At 42.9% G+C, this 16,870-nt stretch overlaps 1 protein-coding gene across 1 annotated transcript in view; it reads left to right on the top strand.

Annotated features, from left to right (window-relative positions):
* Positions 1-883: 883 nt before the first annotated feature.
* Positions 884-16,870, top strand: part of CHDH (choline dehydrogenase) — a 50,816-nt gene continuing 34,829 nt past the window's right edge. The window contains exon 1 of the mRNA XM_040359269.1: positions 884-1,030. The gene's annotated coding sequence lies outside the window, so the exon portion shown is untranslated. The remainder of the gene's footprint in view (positions 1,031-16,870) is intronic.

A 16,870-nucleotide genomic window follows, 5' to 3' on the forward strand; every position in this document is an offset into this window, starting at 1 on the left:
GCGGGAGAAAAAAAAAATCTCCTGCAAGCAGCATCTTTGGAGAGGTGAAAGGAGCGGTGTGTATATCGCTCCTTCCCATTGAAAACAATGAGACAACGAGGTAATACCGCCGGCAATGTGCCTCTGCAGAGCCACATTGAGGGTTTTATTAACCCTTTTTCGTCCGCTAGCGGGGGTTAATACCGCACCGCTAGCGGCCGAATACCGCTGCAATTCCGAAGGAATGGCGGCGATATACCGCCACCGCACATGCTGCCCCAGTGTGAAAGGGGCCTTACAGGTGTAAGCACATGTTCTCAGATTTTTGGATACTGTGTTACGGATCTGAACGCAGTGCATATTTACGCACCTGTGTGATTGGCTCCATTGTAAGCAAAACAGCTGTGTTCAGATCTGTAATAAACTCCTTCCTGCCGTCACCGCCTCCCAGCGAGGAGGTGGGCATTCCAATTACATGACCGCTGTTATTGCCTTTCGTGGTGGTCACATGTTCGGAAAAGCTCCCGATCGCAAGTATGCATCAGGAGCTTTCCTGGGTGCAGGGCATGCGCTCTCAGCACAGAGAGATGTTTACATAGGACCGCATATATGCAGTCTCGGCCTTAAAGCCCGTCCGTTGAGAGGCCGTATATATGTACATGGCCGGCAGTAAGAGGTTAAAAAACACAATGTATATGATTTAAAAAAAAATATATATATATATATATATATATATATATATATATATATATATTTACAGCCATATGAATTAAGCCATATAGTCATAAAAAGTATAAACATGCCTGCTTTGGTAATGTAATTTTCATAGCTTTACATTTATTATGTTTGTTCTATTAATTGTTTCCACTATAGTAACTTTGTACAGCTTTAAGACAACACCCTTCCCCCAGCAAACTTGCATACTGTATTGGAGTCGGTGCTGGCACAGAAGTGGAGGGTGTTGTAGTTTTTTTTTCCAAATAGTCACAGCTTACATGGACAAACAACTCCGGACTGCAGCGCTGTCTACATCACAGATTGTACTGTCAAGGTATGTCAAGCTTTTCCCTTTATCAATACATAGCGGGAGGAATTTTCAATAGACAGATTATTATTATTATTATTGTCCTCATATGAACCTGTCTAGAATTTCACATTACATAAATGGTGACACGTATGATTTCATATATTTTCTATCTCTTTCCAGCCCGTACGTTTTTTATATTGCAACAGCCAGGACAAAAGGCTTCTGTGATTTGTTTGTTACATTACTAAGGATTTTTGTATTTATAAAATATTTTGGATTAGTTAGTAGCACTTTTGCAAGACAATACAAGGTATAATTTGTTGTTGTTTTAATTCTTGCTTATTTACTGTGTTAGATAGATATATTATTATTTTTACTTTTAATGTTAGCCATTTATATAGCTCCAGCAAACATGCCGCTCTGTACAAATAACCAAAAGTAATTGCGCTAAAGTGTCACCAATACATATATAAAGGTCAAAATTTTCTTTTAAAAATATTTATTATTTTTTCTCAAGGTCTAACAAAGATTTTGACATACATTGCAATACATTATGAATAAAGAAAAAAAAGACAAGGGGTAAAATTATAACAATGCTTCTCTCGGGGAGCGTAGTAAACAAAAAAATGAGGAATAGATCCTAGTATAATATTACATTCAACTTAAAGGAGTTGTAAAGGAAAACATTTTTTTGCCTAAAATTAAAGGGTCACTAAAGGATTTTTTTTTTTAGCTAAATAGCTTCCTTTACCTTACTGAAGTACTGGTTTCGTGTCCTCATTGTTCGTTTTTGCTTTGAAGTAACTGTAATTCTGCTGTGATCTCCACACTTCCTGGTTGTCCGTTTCCTTATAACCATCGTACTGGGAGATTTTCACGGTGTTCTAAGCTGTCATTACTGTGTGTCTAAAACTCCTCAGAACCAATCAGATTCATTTTAAAAACAAAACACTGCCCTGGATTTGTTTGTTTTTGTTCTGTGAGTCTTCCCGACTCACCTCTCACCCGGAACTTCATGTATGTCCTTTAAAACCGAAAGTGAAACTAGAGGCACATTATATGATAGATTAAATTCAATTTTTAATAATTTTTAAAAGCTATCAGTTAACTTTTATGTCTCTATACCCAATAAACAGTCATTTCAGCAAAAAAAATGTTTTCCTTTAGTGACCCTTTAATGTCTGCAAGGTAGACAGACAGAATAGTGTAATGATTCTGTTAAAAAACAAGTAAATACCTATTAAATTCCTTCATCTATATCACCTCCGGCATTCTAGTTTCTGTTCTCTCATTCACTTCCTGGTTTGTGGCGCTCGTTCATGTAAGAACTACATTTCCAAGTATGCATTGCGGCACGCCCAGTAATTCACACCTCCTTGAAGTCTCTAACACATAGAGAGCGTCCTGCCACACAGATGTAGTTCCCAGGAGGGGGTGAGCACGTTACTGACCACCGCAGTAAAGCCTCCCGTCACAGTGGTCAGTAAAATCAGACAAGCAGGAAGTGAACAGAACAGAGAAGAAATAGAGCAACTTCTGAGCAAAAACGAACAATGAGGAAGTGAAAAGAGGAATGTCTGCAGGTAAAGGATGCTTATTATGAAAAAAAATTTTTTCCTTTACAACCCCTTTAATATACTAGTATTGTGTTTTCAGTTTTTGGTATTAGTGAGCATAAATAGTATAGATTATAAGACATGTAAATATAATATGGAGTTGTAACTAGGTCAAAAGGATACAGTAAAACCTGGTTTGAGAGTAACTTGGTTTGAGAGCGTTTGGCAAGACGAGCAACATTTTTAAATACATTTTGACATGATATACAAGAAGAATCATATCACAACTGAGTATAAAATAGAAGAGAGGCGCTTCTAATTGTAGCAATATGGTTACATGTAATGAAGGTACAACATTTAGCAACATATCGCTACACTTAGAGGCGCCTCTCTTCTCTTTTATACTCTGTGGCTCCTGCTGGATTTTGCTTCTAATCCCCTTGTGGAGGCTTCCATTTGTTGATGGACATTTTATTGTTCGACAACCTGGTCACATTTCTATAATCTTTTTATATGGACTATAAACTGAAGGACCTAGGAATAAATGGTTCATCCAAGTTTCCATTATTTCTCATGGGGAGACTCGCTTTGATATACAAGTGTTTTGGATTACAAGCATGTTTCTGGAACAAATTATGCTCACAATCCAAGGTTTTACTGTATATGGCTAGTTTGATATAGTGGGAAGGTCTAAATTTTCGGAGGCAGCTGCATTTACTAAATATCCACACATAAAATATAAACAGCAATAAACCTAATCGTGCAAGCAAATAAAAAGTTCACAAAAAAAAATTCAATAAAAAATGAAAGCACAACATTTATGAGAAATTCATATAGATGTTCAAGAAAGCAACTTAATTGAAAGTCCCAAATAAATAAAAAGTGCAAATGCATAACCAAGAAGATAAATAATGAAAACACAACATTCATGAAAATGAAAGAATCTGGAGGTTTGAGGAATTTGATGGAGGTATAGGATTTTTTTTGGGAGAGGGGGTTGGGGGGTTTGGGGGGCAGGGGCGTACCTAGAGCATTTGGCACCCGGGCCGGATCCAATATCTGGCACCCTCCCCACGTTAAAATGTAAAAACACCCCACTGTGCCCCCTGCATACCTCTGCATCCTTCAATATCTTTTTGTTACTACTGTGTACCCCTCTCCACAACTGCACCTCTGGACCCCTTTACATTGCACAGCACCCTGCATCACTGGACCCCTTTACATTAAACAGCCCCCTGCATCACTGGACCCCTTTAAAATTACACAGCCCCCTGCATCACTGGACCCCTTTACATCTCACAGCCCCCTTCACCTCTGGACCCTTTTACATTACACAGCACCTTGCACCTCTGGACCTCTTTACATTACACATCCCCCTGCATCACTGGACCCCTTTAAAATTACACAGTACCCTGCATCACTACACAGCACCCTGCATCACTGGACCCCTTTACATTACACAGCACCCTGCACCTCTGGGCCCCTTTACATTACACAGCACCTTGCACCTCTTTACATTACACAGCCCCTGCACCACTGGACCCCTTTACATCACATAGCCCCCTGCACCTCTGGACCCCTTTACATTACACAGCACCCTGCACCTCTGGACCCCTTTACATTACACAGCACCCTGCATCACTGGACCCCTTTACATCTCATAGTACCCTGCATCTCTGGACCCTTTTACATTGCACAGCACCCTCCATCACTGCACCCCTTTTACATTACACAGCCGCCTGCACCTCTGCACAATCGGGATGGTGTCACCCCTCTAGCGGGTGTCACCCGGGGCGGACCGCACCCCCCTAGCAACGCCTCTGTTGGGGGGATAGGGAGAATAAATGTATAGATTTGATGTAATAAGGAACTTAGACAGTGGAATGTGACTTTTGTCATGTGTATCTGTCTATACCTGTTTATATAATAAAAGAGATAATATAAAACATAAATAAAAAATTCATGAAAGATCCACAAAAATTCAGATAAGTGTTGAAGAAAGCAACAACTAAAGCGGATGTCCACTGAAAAAAAAATATTAAAAGCCAGCAGCTACAAATACTGCAGCTGCAGACTTTTAATATTAGGACACTTACCTGTCCTGGAGTCCAGCGCCGTCTGGAGCAGAGGACGAGCGATCGCTCGTCACTCTGCTGCCCCCCCGCCATCCTCGGGGAGGGAACCAGGAAGTGAAGCGCTCCGGCTTCACTGCCCAGTTCCCTTTCAGCTTTCAGCGCTGTCACGCTTTGATTGACAATTAGGCGGTCGTGCGACGTGGCTCCCAAACAAATTTGACGTCTTTTTTTTTTTTTTCGCATAAATAGAGCTCTCTTTTCGTGATATTTGATCATCTCTGCGGTTTTTATTTTTTGTGCTGTAAACAAAAATAGAGCGACAATTTTGAAAAAACTATATTTATTGACTTTTTGCTATAATAAATATCCAATTTTTTAAAAAAAAAAGCGATTTTTTTTTTTTTTTTTTTTTTTTTATATCTCAGTTTAGGCCGATACGTATTCTACATATTTTTGGTTAAAAAAATCGCAATAAGCGCATAGTGATTTGTTTGCATAAAAGTTATATCGTCTACAAAATAGGGGATAGAATTATGACATTCTTTTTATTTTTATTTTTTTTACTAGTAATGGCAGTTATTTTTGTCAGGACTGCGATATTACGGCGGACACTTTTGACACATTTTTGAGGCCATTCACATTTATACAGCGAACAGTGCTATAAATATGTACTGATTACTGTATAAATGTGACTGTCAGGGAAGGGGTTAACACTAGGGGGCGATCAAGGGGTTAAAAGTGTTCTCTAGGGAGTGATTCTTACTGTGGGAGGAGGGGACTGACTGGAGGAGGTGACCGATCTGTGTCCCTATGTAGGACACACTATCGGTCTCCTCTCCCTGACAGGACGCGGAGCTCCACGTCCCTGGCTCTGTGACTGACGATCGCGCATCGGCACCAGCGGCCGGGAGGCCCGCGGACGTCATTTGACGGCCTCCCGGCATTGTAGAGCCACCTTGTGGCCGTCATTTTACAATAGCCGGAATCTGAAGTGGTTAAGTTTTTTCACTTTTTTCATTTGCTGGCAGCACTAAACAATTAGGCTAATACGCCATGTATAAATGCCTTGACATAATTGACTCCCTGCTCCGGCAAACTCCCAAAGTTCTCCTTTTACATATGAATCTGTAGAGTTCCCTTTTTACATCTGAACTTGCGTATTTCCCTTTCACTGTAAGGGGAGGCTCTGCAGACTTTGATGTAAGGGAGAACTCTGGGGACTCTGACATAAAGGATGCCCTGGGAACTCTGATTTAAAGTGGTTGTAAACCCAACCACACAACTTGCACCTACAGTACAGGTAAGCCTAGATAAAGGCTTGCCTGTAGGTGCAAGAAATATCTCCTAAACCTACACGGTTTAGGAGATATTTACTAAAATGACAGGCGCCGTTGTCTACGGCACATGTGCATGCGAGTGCCGCTTTTGTTAATGGTATTAATTGGGTTAAGGCCGTATTTGCTCGCATGCGCGAGAGTGACGTCATCGCTGCTTCAACCAATCACTGCGCTGGAGCGGCGAAAACAGGAAGAAGATCCAGGGGGCATGGCGGCGGCGGTGGACGGGACCGAGGAGGACTTCGGGGGCGTTGATCTCAGGTAAGTGTCACATAATGAGCTAGTATGCTGTGCATACTAGCTCATTATGCCTTTCTCTTGCAGGTGTTTTTTTTTTTTTTTTTTAATCGTGAGAGTTTACTTCCTCTTTAAGGGCGAGCACTGAGAACTCTGATGTACGGAGAGGACTCTGATGTAAGGGGGAACACTGTGGCCTCTGGTGTGAAGAGGAACTCTGATGTAAGGGGTGCTCCGAGAACCCTGATTTACCATAGTGTACTCCCTCAGAGGCAGGAGAGAGAAGGGGGGAGACTTCAGTCACAGACAGGGATGGATGGTGAGCTCACTTACCCCTTGGCAGTCGGCACCTCTCATCCAGATCAGATCCAGATCTGAGGCTGCTGGACTTCTTCAAATTTCAGGCCTGTACTTTCCTTTTCTGAGGAGTGTGGGCAGACAGAGGGGTGAGGAGTATGGGTTGGAAGAAGAGGGGCATATCAAGCCCTCTCTACTCTCCCGTGTGTGTGTGTGTGTGTGTGTGTGTGTGTGTGTGTGTGTGTGTGTGTGTGTAGGGGGAGGGGGAATTGTTAGTGCTGGCTTTGGGCAGCGTGAAAGAGAGTGTAACAGACACTCTCGGTTTAAACACCTGCTGGGAAGCCATAGGCCGGTCTGAATAATGTGTCCGGGTTTCAGGCAGTCTGAAACTTGGACACATGATTCCAAACCCGGACCGTCCCAGTGAATCCCAGGCAGGTTCTTTAAGCCAAATCCAAACACTTCAGCTAAAAAAAAATTTTTAAGGGGGAATACTGTGGACTCTGGTGTAAAGTGGAAATCTGATGTAAGGGGGATTCTGCACACCAAACCTCCCACTTACATCAGAGTTCCCAGCATTTCCCCTTAAATCAAGGTTCCCATATACCACCATAAATCAGATTCCACAGGGCATCCCTTACATCTGAGTCTCTTATCTTAGTGTATTCACTCGCTCGGAGGCAAGAGAGAGAAGGGAGGGTGGAGGGAGACTTCAGTCCCAGACATTGGATGGTGAGCTCACTCACCCAAGGATAGAGTATTGACACCTTTCATCCACGATGTATCTGCCAGTTGCTGAACTTCAGATTTCCAGCCCACACATCCCACATCCCTTTCCAGAGGACCAGAACACCGGGGATTGGAGTGTGCATGGGCAGACAGTTGTAGGGGTGGGAGGAGGACGAGCAAATCAAGCCCTCTCTCCAGTCTATGAATGAGTCCTGTGCACACCCCTATGCACTCGACGGTTGTGGTACTCGGTTACTTGGGGAGCCACAGTCCATTGTAAATATTTTGTCCGGGTTTCAGGGGGTCTGAAACCCGGACACAGGATTCAAAACCCAACAGTCCAGGTTAATCCCGGACAGGTTGAAACCCTATCTGTAAGGCTCACAAGCCGCCCCTCCCTTATCCATGGACCCTAATTGGATGCTCCTAGGATGACACTCTCCTCCGCCTCCCTTATCCATGGACCCAAAGGCCTCATTCACATGGGCACCATAGTTAAGCCACGTTAAAAACGTATCAGTTCTTATCCGTTGCTTCATCCGTCTTCTATTCCATCTCCGTTTTCATCCGTCTTCCATTCTGTTAACATCCGATAATTTACCCATTTGCATCCGTTTCGATCCGTTTACAGCAGTTTCTCTGGCTTTGATGACATTACCCAGAAAGCATTTCTCCTCCCGTGCTGCATTGCAAAAGTTATAGGCCCGGATTCAGAAACGATTTACGGCAGCGTATCTCCAGATACACCGCCGTAATTTCAAATGTGCGCCGTCGCATCTTTACGCCGATTCACAAAGAGAGATACGTCTGAAAACATCAGGAAAAATACCGCGCTAGGAAAAGATACTAAAATGACATAAGCTGCAACGACTAAGTGTAATACACACAAAAATAGTACAAAGAAAAAAATAAAGTTGCGCTGTGAATTATAACAAAGCTAAACTAACACAGTGAGGGCCAAATCCTCAAAAGAGATACGCCGTCGTATTCCTGTTTCTATCTATGGAACTGATCCACAGAATCAGTTTCTCATAGATAGGGAGAAGATCCGACATGTGTAAGGGACTTACACTGTCGGATCTTAGGATGCAGTACCGCATCCGCCGCTGGGGGCATTTCGTGTCGAAATGCCGCCTCTGGTATGCAAATTAGCACTTACGGAGATCCACAAAGCTTTTACGCTTCGTTTTTTCTCCGTAAGTTTTAGTTTGCATATGCAAAATTAGGGCTGCTTTTACAAGGTGTAAAGTTAGTACACCATGTAAAAGCAGACCCTTCTGTCCAGCGACGCGATTTTTTTTTTTGTTTTGAATTTTTTTTTTTTTCGCCGTATCTTTTTTTTTTTTTTTCGACGCAACATTATTGACCCGTCGCAATCCACAAAGCTTGGCGTAACGTAATTTCGCGCTATGCACGTCGGGAAAATGACGTCACGAGCATGCGCAGTACGGCCGGCGCGGGAGCGCGCCTCATTTAAATGGGAATCGCCCCCATTTGAAGAGGAACGCCTTGCGCCGGCGGAATTTAAGTTACACCGCTGCAAATTCCCAGGTAAGTGCTTTGTGGATCGGGCACTAACTTGGGAAATTTGCGGTGGTGTAACTTAAATGGAAAAAGTTACGTTACGCCGCCTGGCTGAGGATTAGGCCCTGAATTTTTAGGGACCATATGTGAATAAAGTAGCCCTTACTACAAAGGCTGCAAGAAATATTGTCCAAAATATGAATCAAAAATCAGAAAAAAAAACAAGTTGTGAAACAAGGTTCAATATGGAACACAGTTCAAAACAAAAATATATAAGCCAAAAAACAGCTTGAAGTTATTAAGGCAAAAAGTGAAGACCCAAATCTTGCGTGATAAATGGTAAAACAATCCTGATGATAGGAAGTCCAATGTATATATAGAGCTGAATAACCACCACCACAGAATCATCTTAAAAAATGGAGGCTCACCAGATGGCAAGCATAAGTCGCTTGCGGCTGTAAACCCCAGCCCGGGCCTTTATGTAATCAACACCGGATACGGATGGATAAGGAACCCTCCAGGAAGATCAGCGGCAAGTTGTGTGTATCCAAAAATAAAACTCATATGGTGAAGTATGACAAAACAGCACATGCAAGTAAAATGGTTGTGACTGAGTTAACCACCATCACCAGATCACCTCATAAATTGAAGGCTTACCAGAAGAGAAATTATAATCGGCTTATGGCTAAAAAACCTAGCCAGGGCCTTGATGGATCTCAGCTGCTGACTTGGGTGTCCTGAGGTAAAAACAATGGCGGGCAATGTCGGAGGGGGCGTGGCCTGCATATTGTGACATCTGTCACAACACGCAGGCCCCGCCCCCTCTGTGTAGTCACCTGACATTGCCCGCCATTGTTTTTACCTCAGGACACCCAAGTCAGCAGCTGAGATTCATTATAATTTCTCTTCTGGTAAGCCTTCAATTTATGAGGTGATCTGGTGATGGTGGTTAACTCAGTCACAACCATTTTACTTGCATGTGCTGTTTTGTCATACTTCACTATATGAGTTTTATTTTTGGATACACACAACTTGCCGCTGATCTTCCTGGAGGGTTCCTTATCCATCCGTATCCGGTGTTGATTACATAAAGGCCCGGGCTGGGGTTTACAGCCGCAAGCGACTTATGCTTGCCATCTGGTAAGCCTCCATTTTTTAAGGCGATTCTGTGGTGGTGGTTATTCAGCTCTATATATACATTGGACTTCCTATCATCAGGATTGTTTTACCATTTATCACGCAAGATTTGGGTCTTCACCACTTTTTGCCTTAATAACTTCAAGCTGTTTTTTGGCTTATATATTTTTGTTTTGAACTGTGTTCCATATTGAACCTTGTTTCACAACTTGTTTTTTCTGATTTTTGATTCACATATTTTGGACAATATTTCTTGCAGCCTTTGTAGTAAGGGCTACTTTATTCACGCCTGAAAACATGGCTTCAGCTGTCCAACGTAACTTGCCTACGCCGGCGTATCGTGGGCGCATTTACGCTGGACGCATTCGGCGTTCACATTAAAAATATGCAAATGAGTAAGATACGCCGATTCACGAACGTACTTGCGCCCGGTGTATCAATATACGTCGTTTACGTAAGGCGTAGGACCGGCGTAAAGTTACCCCTGCTATATGAGGCGCAGCCAATGTTAAGTATGGACGTCGGAACAGCGTCGAAGTTTACGTCGTTTGCGTAATTCGTACTTGAATGGGGCTGGGCGTAGTTTACGTTCACATCGAAAGCATTGAGTATTTGCGACGTGATTCTGCACATGCGCCGTTCGTTCGGCCCCTCATTTGCATGGGGTCGCGGTTCATTTTAATAAAACATGCCCACTGCCAACCTACTTTGAATTACGCAGGCTTACTCCGGCCCATATACGCTACGCCGCCGTAACTTAGGACGCAAGTTGTTTCTGAATACGGTACCTGCCTCTCTGTTACGGCGGCGTAGTGTATATGATATACGCTACGCCCGCCCAAACTTACGCGATTCTTTCTGAATCCGGGCCATAGTGTCTACAAAATAGGGGATAGATTTATGGCATTTTTTTTTACCAAAAATATGTAGTAGAAACTGATATATACTTTTTTTTTGGAGATGTTTTTTAGCAGAAAGTATAAAATAAAAACCGCAGAGGTGATCAAATACCACCAAAAGAAAGCTCTATTTGTGGGGAAATAAAGGACAACAATCTGTGCCCAGTATCGATAATAGTGGTGAATTATAATCCCAGTGGTGCATCTTCCCGAAGTTGTCCCAAATTTTAAAAGTATTTCCAGTTATTAGGTTTATACTATTAGCTAAGTCTCGGTGCTGTCGTGGTACCCAAACCATCTTCCCTAAATCTACCTTACTTAGGGAAATCTCCATATTTACCCTGCTTCTCCCCTCTTTGTTTTGAATCCATTCTACTATCCTAGAACTACAGACTGCCTGATAGTATTTCTGGAAACCCGGGGCTGCTAATCCCCCCGACCTTTTAGCTTTTACCAATATCGCATATGAGATTCTGGGCCGTTTATGTGCCCAGATATATTTTAGTATCATTGATCTTAGTTTCTTAAAGTAGTCCGGGGGCACTGTTTTTAGGATCATTTGGAAAATATAGGTCAACCTTGGTAGAATATTCATTTTTAAGGCATTAATTCTTCCTATCCATGAAATGGGCTTATGTCTCAGGTTCTTCAAGTGTTCTTTAATCTTATTAAAGCGGTGGTTCCCCCTTAAAAACAACTTTTTTTTATTCCACTGCCCCCCCACATTACAATCGAATTAAGGCTCTTATTTTTTTTCTTTGCTGCTGTACATACCTTGATACAGCATCTTCACCCGTGCATCCGGGTTGCGAGTCCCGCGGGAGTGGGCGTTCCTCACATGCTGTTGATTGACGTTTTGCCCAAAAACGAGCTCTCCCCCCGTCGCGTAAGCCGCGTCACGATTGGCGAAAGGAGCCAAACGGCGATGCGCATGCGGAGTATAGCGCCGACTCGCCGTTCGGCTCCTTTCGCCAACCGTGACGCGGCTTACGCGACAGGGGAGAGCTCGTTTTTGGGCAAAACGTCAATCAACAGCATGTGAGGAACGCCCACTCCCGCGGGACTCGCAACCCGGATGCACGGGTGAAGATGCTGTATCAAGGTATGTACAGCAGCAAAAAAAAAATAAGAGCCTTAATTCGATTGTAATGTGGGGGGGCAGTGGAATAAAAAAAAGTTGTTTTTAAGGGGGAACCACCGCTTTAAGTGCTGGTATATAATTAGCCTTAAACATAGTCACTACGGATGCAGTCAGTTTTATTCCCAGATACCCCAATCCCTCCTTACACCATACAAAGGGGAATTTAGATTGGATCGCTCACTGTTTCTCCCCTAATATTCAAAATCTCCAATTTAGTTAGTCAATTTTCTGTATCTGGTTACCATATATACTCGAGTATAAGCCGACCCGAATATAAGCCGAGGCACCTAATTTTACCACAAAAAACTGGGAAAACGTATTGACTCGAGTATAAGCCTAGGGTGTCCATCTGCATTTCTCACTGTGTCTCACTGTGTCCATGTCCATGCCTCACTGTGTCCATGCCTCACTGTGTCCATGCCTCACTGTGTCCATGCCTCACTGTGTCCATGACTAGACTGACGCTTAAAGGGTCACTAAAGGAAAACATTTTTTTTTGCTGAAATGACTGTTTACAGGGTATAGAGACATAAAAGTTAACCGATTCCTTTTAAAAATGATGAAAAATAGAATAAATTCTATCATATAATGTGCATTTAGTTTCACTTTCGGTTTTAAACTGATTTCATGTTTATGTGAAGTAAAGAGACACACAGAACAAAAACAAACAAATCCAGGGCAGTGTTTTGTTTTTAAAATGAATCTGATTGGTTCTGAGGAGTTTTAGACACACAGCTTAGACCACAGTGAGAAGCTCCCATGAGAAATTTACTATGGAGCCAGAGAACCAGGAAGTAAGGATTTCAGCAAAGGATTACAGCTGCTTCAAAGCAAAAACGGACAATGAAGACATGAAATCAAGACTGCTATAAGGTAAAGCAAGCTATTTAGCCCAAAAATGTTTTTTGTTTAGTGATCCTTTAACATGGGAGTCTATGGAAGGGGTGCCCGGCTTTGAAAAATCGGTGCTCACCAGCCGTAGGTCCCTTAGACAACAAACTTTGCACACTTGTAGAGGAGAAAGGTCCTGGGGACCTACGACCGGCCGGTACCGGGTCCCCAAAGTCACCGGAGAAATTACCGTTTAACATGGGAGTCTATGGAAGGGGTGCCTGGCTTTGAAAAATTAGTGCTCCCCTGGCCGTAGGTCCTCCAGACAACAAACTTTGCACACTTGTAGAGTTGGGATATATGTGTGGCAAGTTTGGGGTCCAGGAGACCTACGGCCAGCCGGTACCGGGTCCCCAAAATCCGGGAGATTGGGTGCAAAAAGGTGACTCGAGTATAAGCAGAGGGGGGCATTTTCAGCACAAAAAATTTGCTGAAAAACTTGGCTTATACTCGAGTATATACGGTAACTCATCTAATATGACTGGGATTGTTATTCTAGGATTAGACATATAGAAAAGCAAGTCGTCTGCATATGCAGCTACCTGTGAACTCCCTTTCCCCTACTTCTACCCCTCCAATATCTGGGTTTTTGCAGATATCCGCTAACAGGGGTTCCAATGCTATTACAAACAGCATTGGTGACAGGGGACACCCCTGCCTTGTCCCATTAAATAAGTCCAAGGGAGGGGATAAATTCCCCTTTATTCTAATTTTGGCCATTGGGTGATGATAAAAGTCTGATATCCATTTAATCATCTTTGCCCCAATACCTAGATGTTTTAATGTTCCAACCATGAAACCCCAGTCCACCCTGTCGAAGGCCTTTTCGGCATTGATCGAGAGGAATGCGACTAGGGTCTCCCCCCCCCCCCTATACTTCATGAATCAAACACAATGATTTCAGGCTATTAACTTTTCCCTCTCACCCTGATACAAACCCTACCTGATCGTTGTCTACCCAGTTTGGGAGCAGAGGTTTTAATCTTTAGGTAAAATATTTATATCTGTTTTTAACAGGGATATTGGGTGATTACTTGCTGGGACTTCCCTTTTTTTAGGATGAGGGTTATATAGGCCAATAATGATTCCTCCCGCAAGGTCTCTCCTTTGGCCAGGGCATTAAGGTATTCACATAGTTTAGGAATAAGGCACTTTTGGAATCTCTTATAATATAAAATAGAACCCATGCTCTTTCCCAGAGCCATTCTTTTTATTACCCTTATTACTTCTTCTGGGGTGATTGGGGCTTCAAGTTGCTCAAGTTCCTTGTTAGGCAACATGGTAAGGTCAAGGCCTTTCAGATACGCTTAAATTGCTCCCTCCCTACACTCCTCTCTCTGATTCACGTTGTATAATGAGCTATAGTATCCATGGAAAACGTCCTCTATTTTAGAGTACAAATGTACCCTGGGCATTCTTGATTTTGGGGATAAAGGAGCGATTTTCCTTTTCCCTTATTACTCTGACCAGCCACTTCCCAGATTTATTTCCCCACTGATACCTCTCCTTGTTTACCATGTGGAAGGCACGCTTTTTCTCCTGTTCTAAAAGGTCCACCAATTGCCCCCTTTTTGCTGCTAATTAATGTCTCTCCAAGGTACCTTGTCATTTGTTCTAAGTCTGTATCTCTCTATATAGAGTACTAAGTTTCTCTCCCCTTTCTCTCTTTTTCCCTGCACTTGCCCCTATCAGTATCCCCCTTATAACAGTCTTATGCGCGTCCCACAGGGCTGAGCGGGGGATTTCTGATGTGTCATTTACCGCAAATACATTTTCAAGTTCCTGCTTGATCTTCTTAATTATCCCCTGATTAAGGGAGTCATTTAGTCTCCAATTCCTGCCCGTCATAGTGTTCAAGATTACGAACTTGATCAATACTGGGGCATGATCAGATAAAGTAATTCCTCTAATCTCCACACTTTTAAGAGACCGTAATAATTGATGTTCTATAAAGATATAATCAATCCTTGAATATGACCCGTGGACTGGGGAGTAAAAAGTGTAATCTCTATTTCCTGGGTGCCTAACCCTCCATGTATCTACCAGCGGATGCTCCAGTAGTAATTTTATTACTGCCTTCTGTCTTTTGGCTGTGTAATGAGAGGGCCCCCCTGTTATATCTATCTACGGATCTATTCTTGGGTTTAAATACCCCACCATTAGAAGTATACCTTCTTTAAATAGTTCAAGTTTTTTTTAAGACTTTCTTCGGAAATAAGTCAGGTTCCCTGTTTGGGGAGTACCGTATATACTCGAGTATAAGCCGAGTTTTTCAGCACATTGTTTTCTGCTGAAAATGCCCCCCTTATACTCGAGTCACCTTTTTGCGCCTGATCTCCCAGATTTTGGGGACCCGGTACCGACCGGCCGTAGGTCCCATGGATCCCAAACTTGGCATGCATGTAACCCCACTCTACCTCTACAAGTGTGCAAAGTTTGTTGGCCGGGGAGCGCTGATTTTTTTCAAAGCCAGGCACCTCTTCCATAGACTCCCATGTTAAATGGTAATTTCTACGGTGACTTTGGGGACACGGTACCGGCCGGTCGTAGGCCCCCTTGACCCGAAACTTGGCACACATGTAGCCCCATTTCTCCTCTACAAGTGTTTCTACGGCTGGGGAGCACCGATTTTTCAAAGCCGGGCACCCCTTCCATAGGCTCCCATGTTAAACGTCAGTCTAGTCATGGATGCAGTAAGGCATGGGCACAGTGAGGCATGCACATGGACACCCTAGGCTTATACTTGAATCAGTAAGTTTTCCCATTTTTCTGTGGTAAAATTAGGTGCCTCTGCTTATATTCGGGTCGGCTTATACTCAAGTATATACGGTATATATTTGCCAATGTACATTCCATATTAAATAAGGTCCCTTTTACAAAGATAAATCTCCCCTCGGAGTCTTTTCAAAGCCTATGGCCACACCCCTTGAGTGGCTAGATGAATCTCCGTAAAACCACGTAGGGAAGAATGTGAAGCCAGTCTACACCCTGAAGCATGGGCAATATGCGTTTCTTGGAGGCAGACCACACTTGCGCCCAAAAAGAGGAGTTCTTTATTTACTTTATACCTTTTGCTTGGAGTATTCATCCCCCTTATATTATGAGTAATTACATTTATTGTTGCCATAAAAATAAAACTTGTGTACAGTACATACCTTTTAACCTGCCTTGATATTCACCTCCTGCAATACTCTGTGCAGCAGCACTAGGCCTGAAAATATTAAGGCCAACACTAGAGGCCACTCTAGACTCGCCTGTGCTGACTGGTAACATGCTGATAGAAGGAGAGAGCGGTGACCAGAGTGATGACCTCGCCCAAGTGCTGCTGCCACTTCAATATTAAATCAACAGGCTTGGGGGTGTTTTGCAATGCTGAAGTGGAGGTCCTGGATCTAGTTATGCAGTCTGGATGGGTTGTTGTATAATGTAGACCATTATAAGTCCGCTCCTATATATTTCAACTATGCAATTAGTAGCTTGCTTAAAATTCTGGTTTAATTCACCTGCGTTTTCTGTTCCCATGAATTACATACTTGGAAGGTGCGTCTTCTAAATATGCCTTTAGTGGCATAGAGAATAGAGGTCATTGTTCTGCCGGTTTTTGTAAGGGTTAAAATAAACAAATAATAAGTCATCTATTTCCATAAAATTTACCTGTGTGTAAAAGTAGGGAAAGCTTGAATGGAATGAGTCTGCAGGAGAAACTTTTTGCCGTTTCAGAAATTAAGACAGAATATCAGCCAACAATAAGTTAGAAATGAATAGCTCATTAAAAAATAAAAACAACAAAATCAGCTTTTGCTGCAGTAGTTACCCTTAATCCCTAGATCTCCCCCACAACACATTTATGCCATTAGAGAGGTCCTTGGTCTTATGGCCAGATTTATTGCACCCGTTCTAAGCCCACCCCAGCCAGTGACTGGACAGTGAAAGAATCAGCAGCATAGTGATGAGCTCCTCTCTCTGCTGTCTCCTCCTATCAGCATGTTTTTGTAATAAATTGAACTGATTGCCTCCCTGTACTGCTTTTTCCTTTTCATA

The sequence above is a fragment of the Rana temporaria genome, chromosome 7, assembly GCF_905171775.1.
Source record: "Rana temporaria chromosome 7, aRanTem1.1, whole genome shotgun sequence".
Classification (NCBI taxonomy): Eukaryota; Metazoa; Chordata; class Amphibia; order Anura; family Ranidae; genus Rana; species Rana temporaria.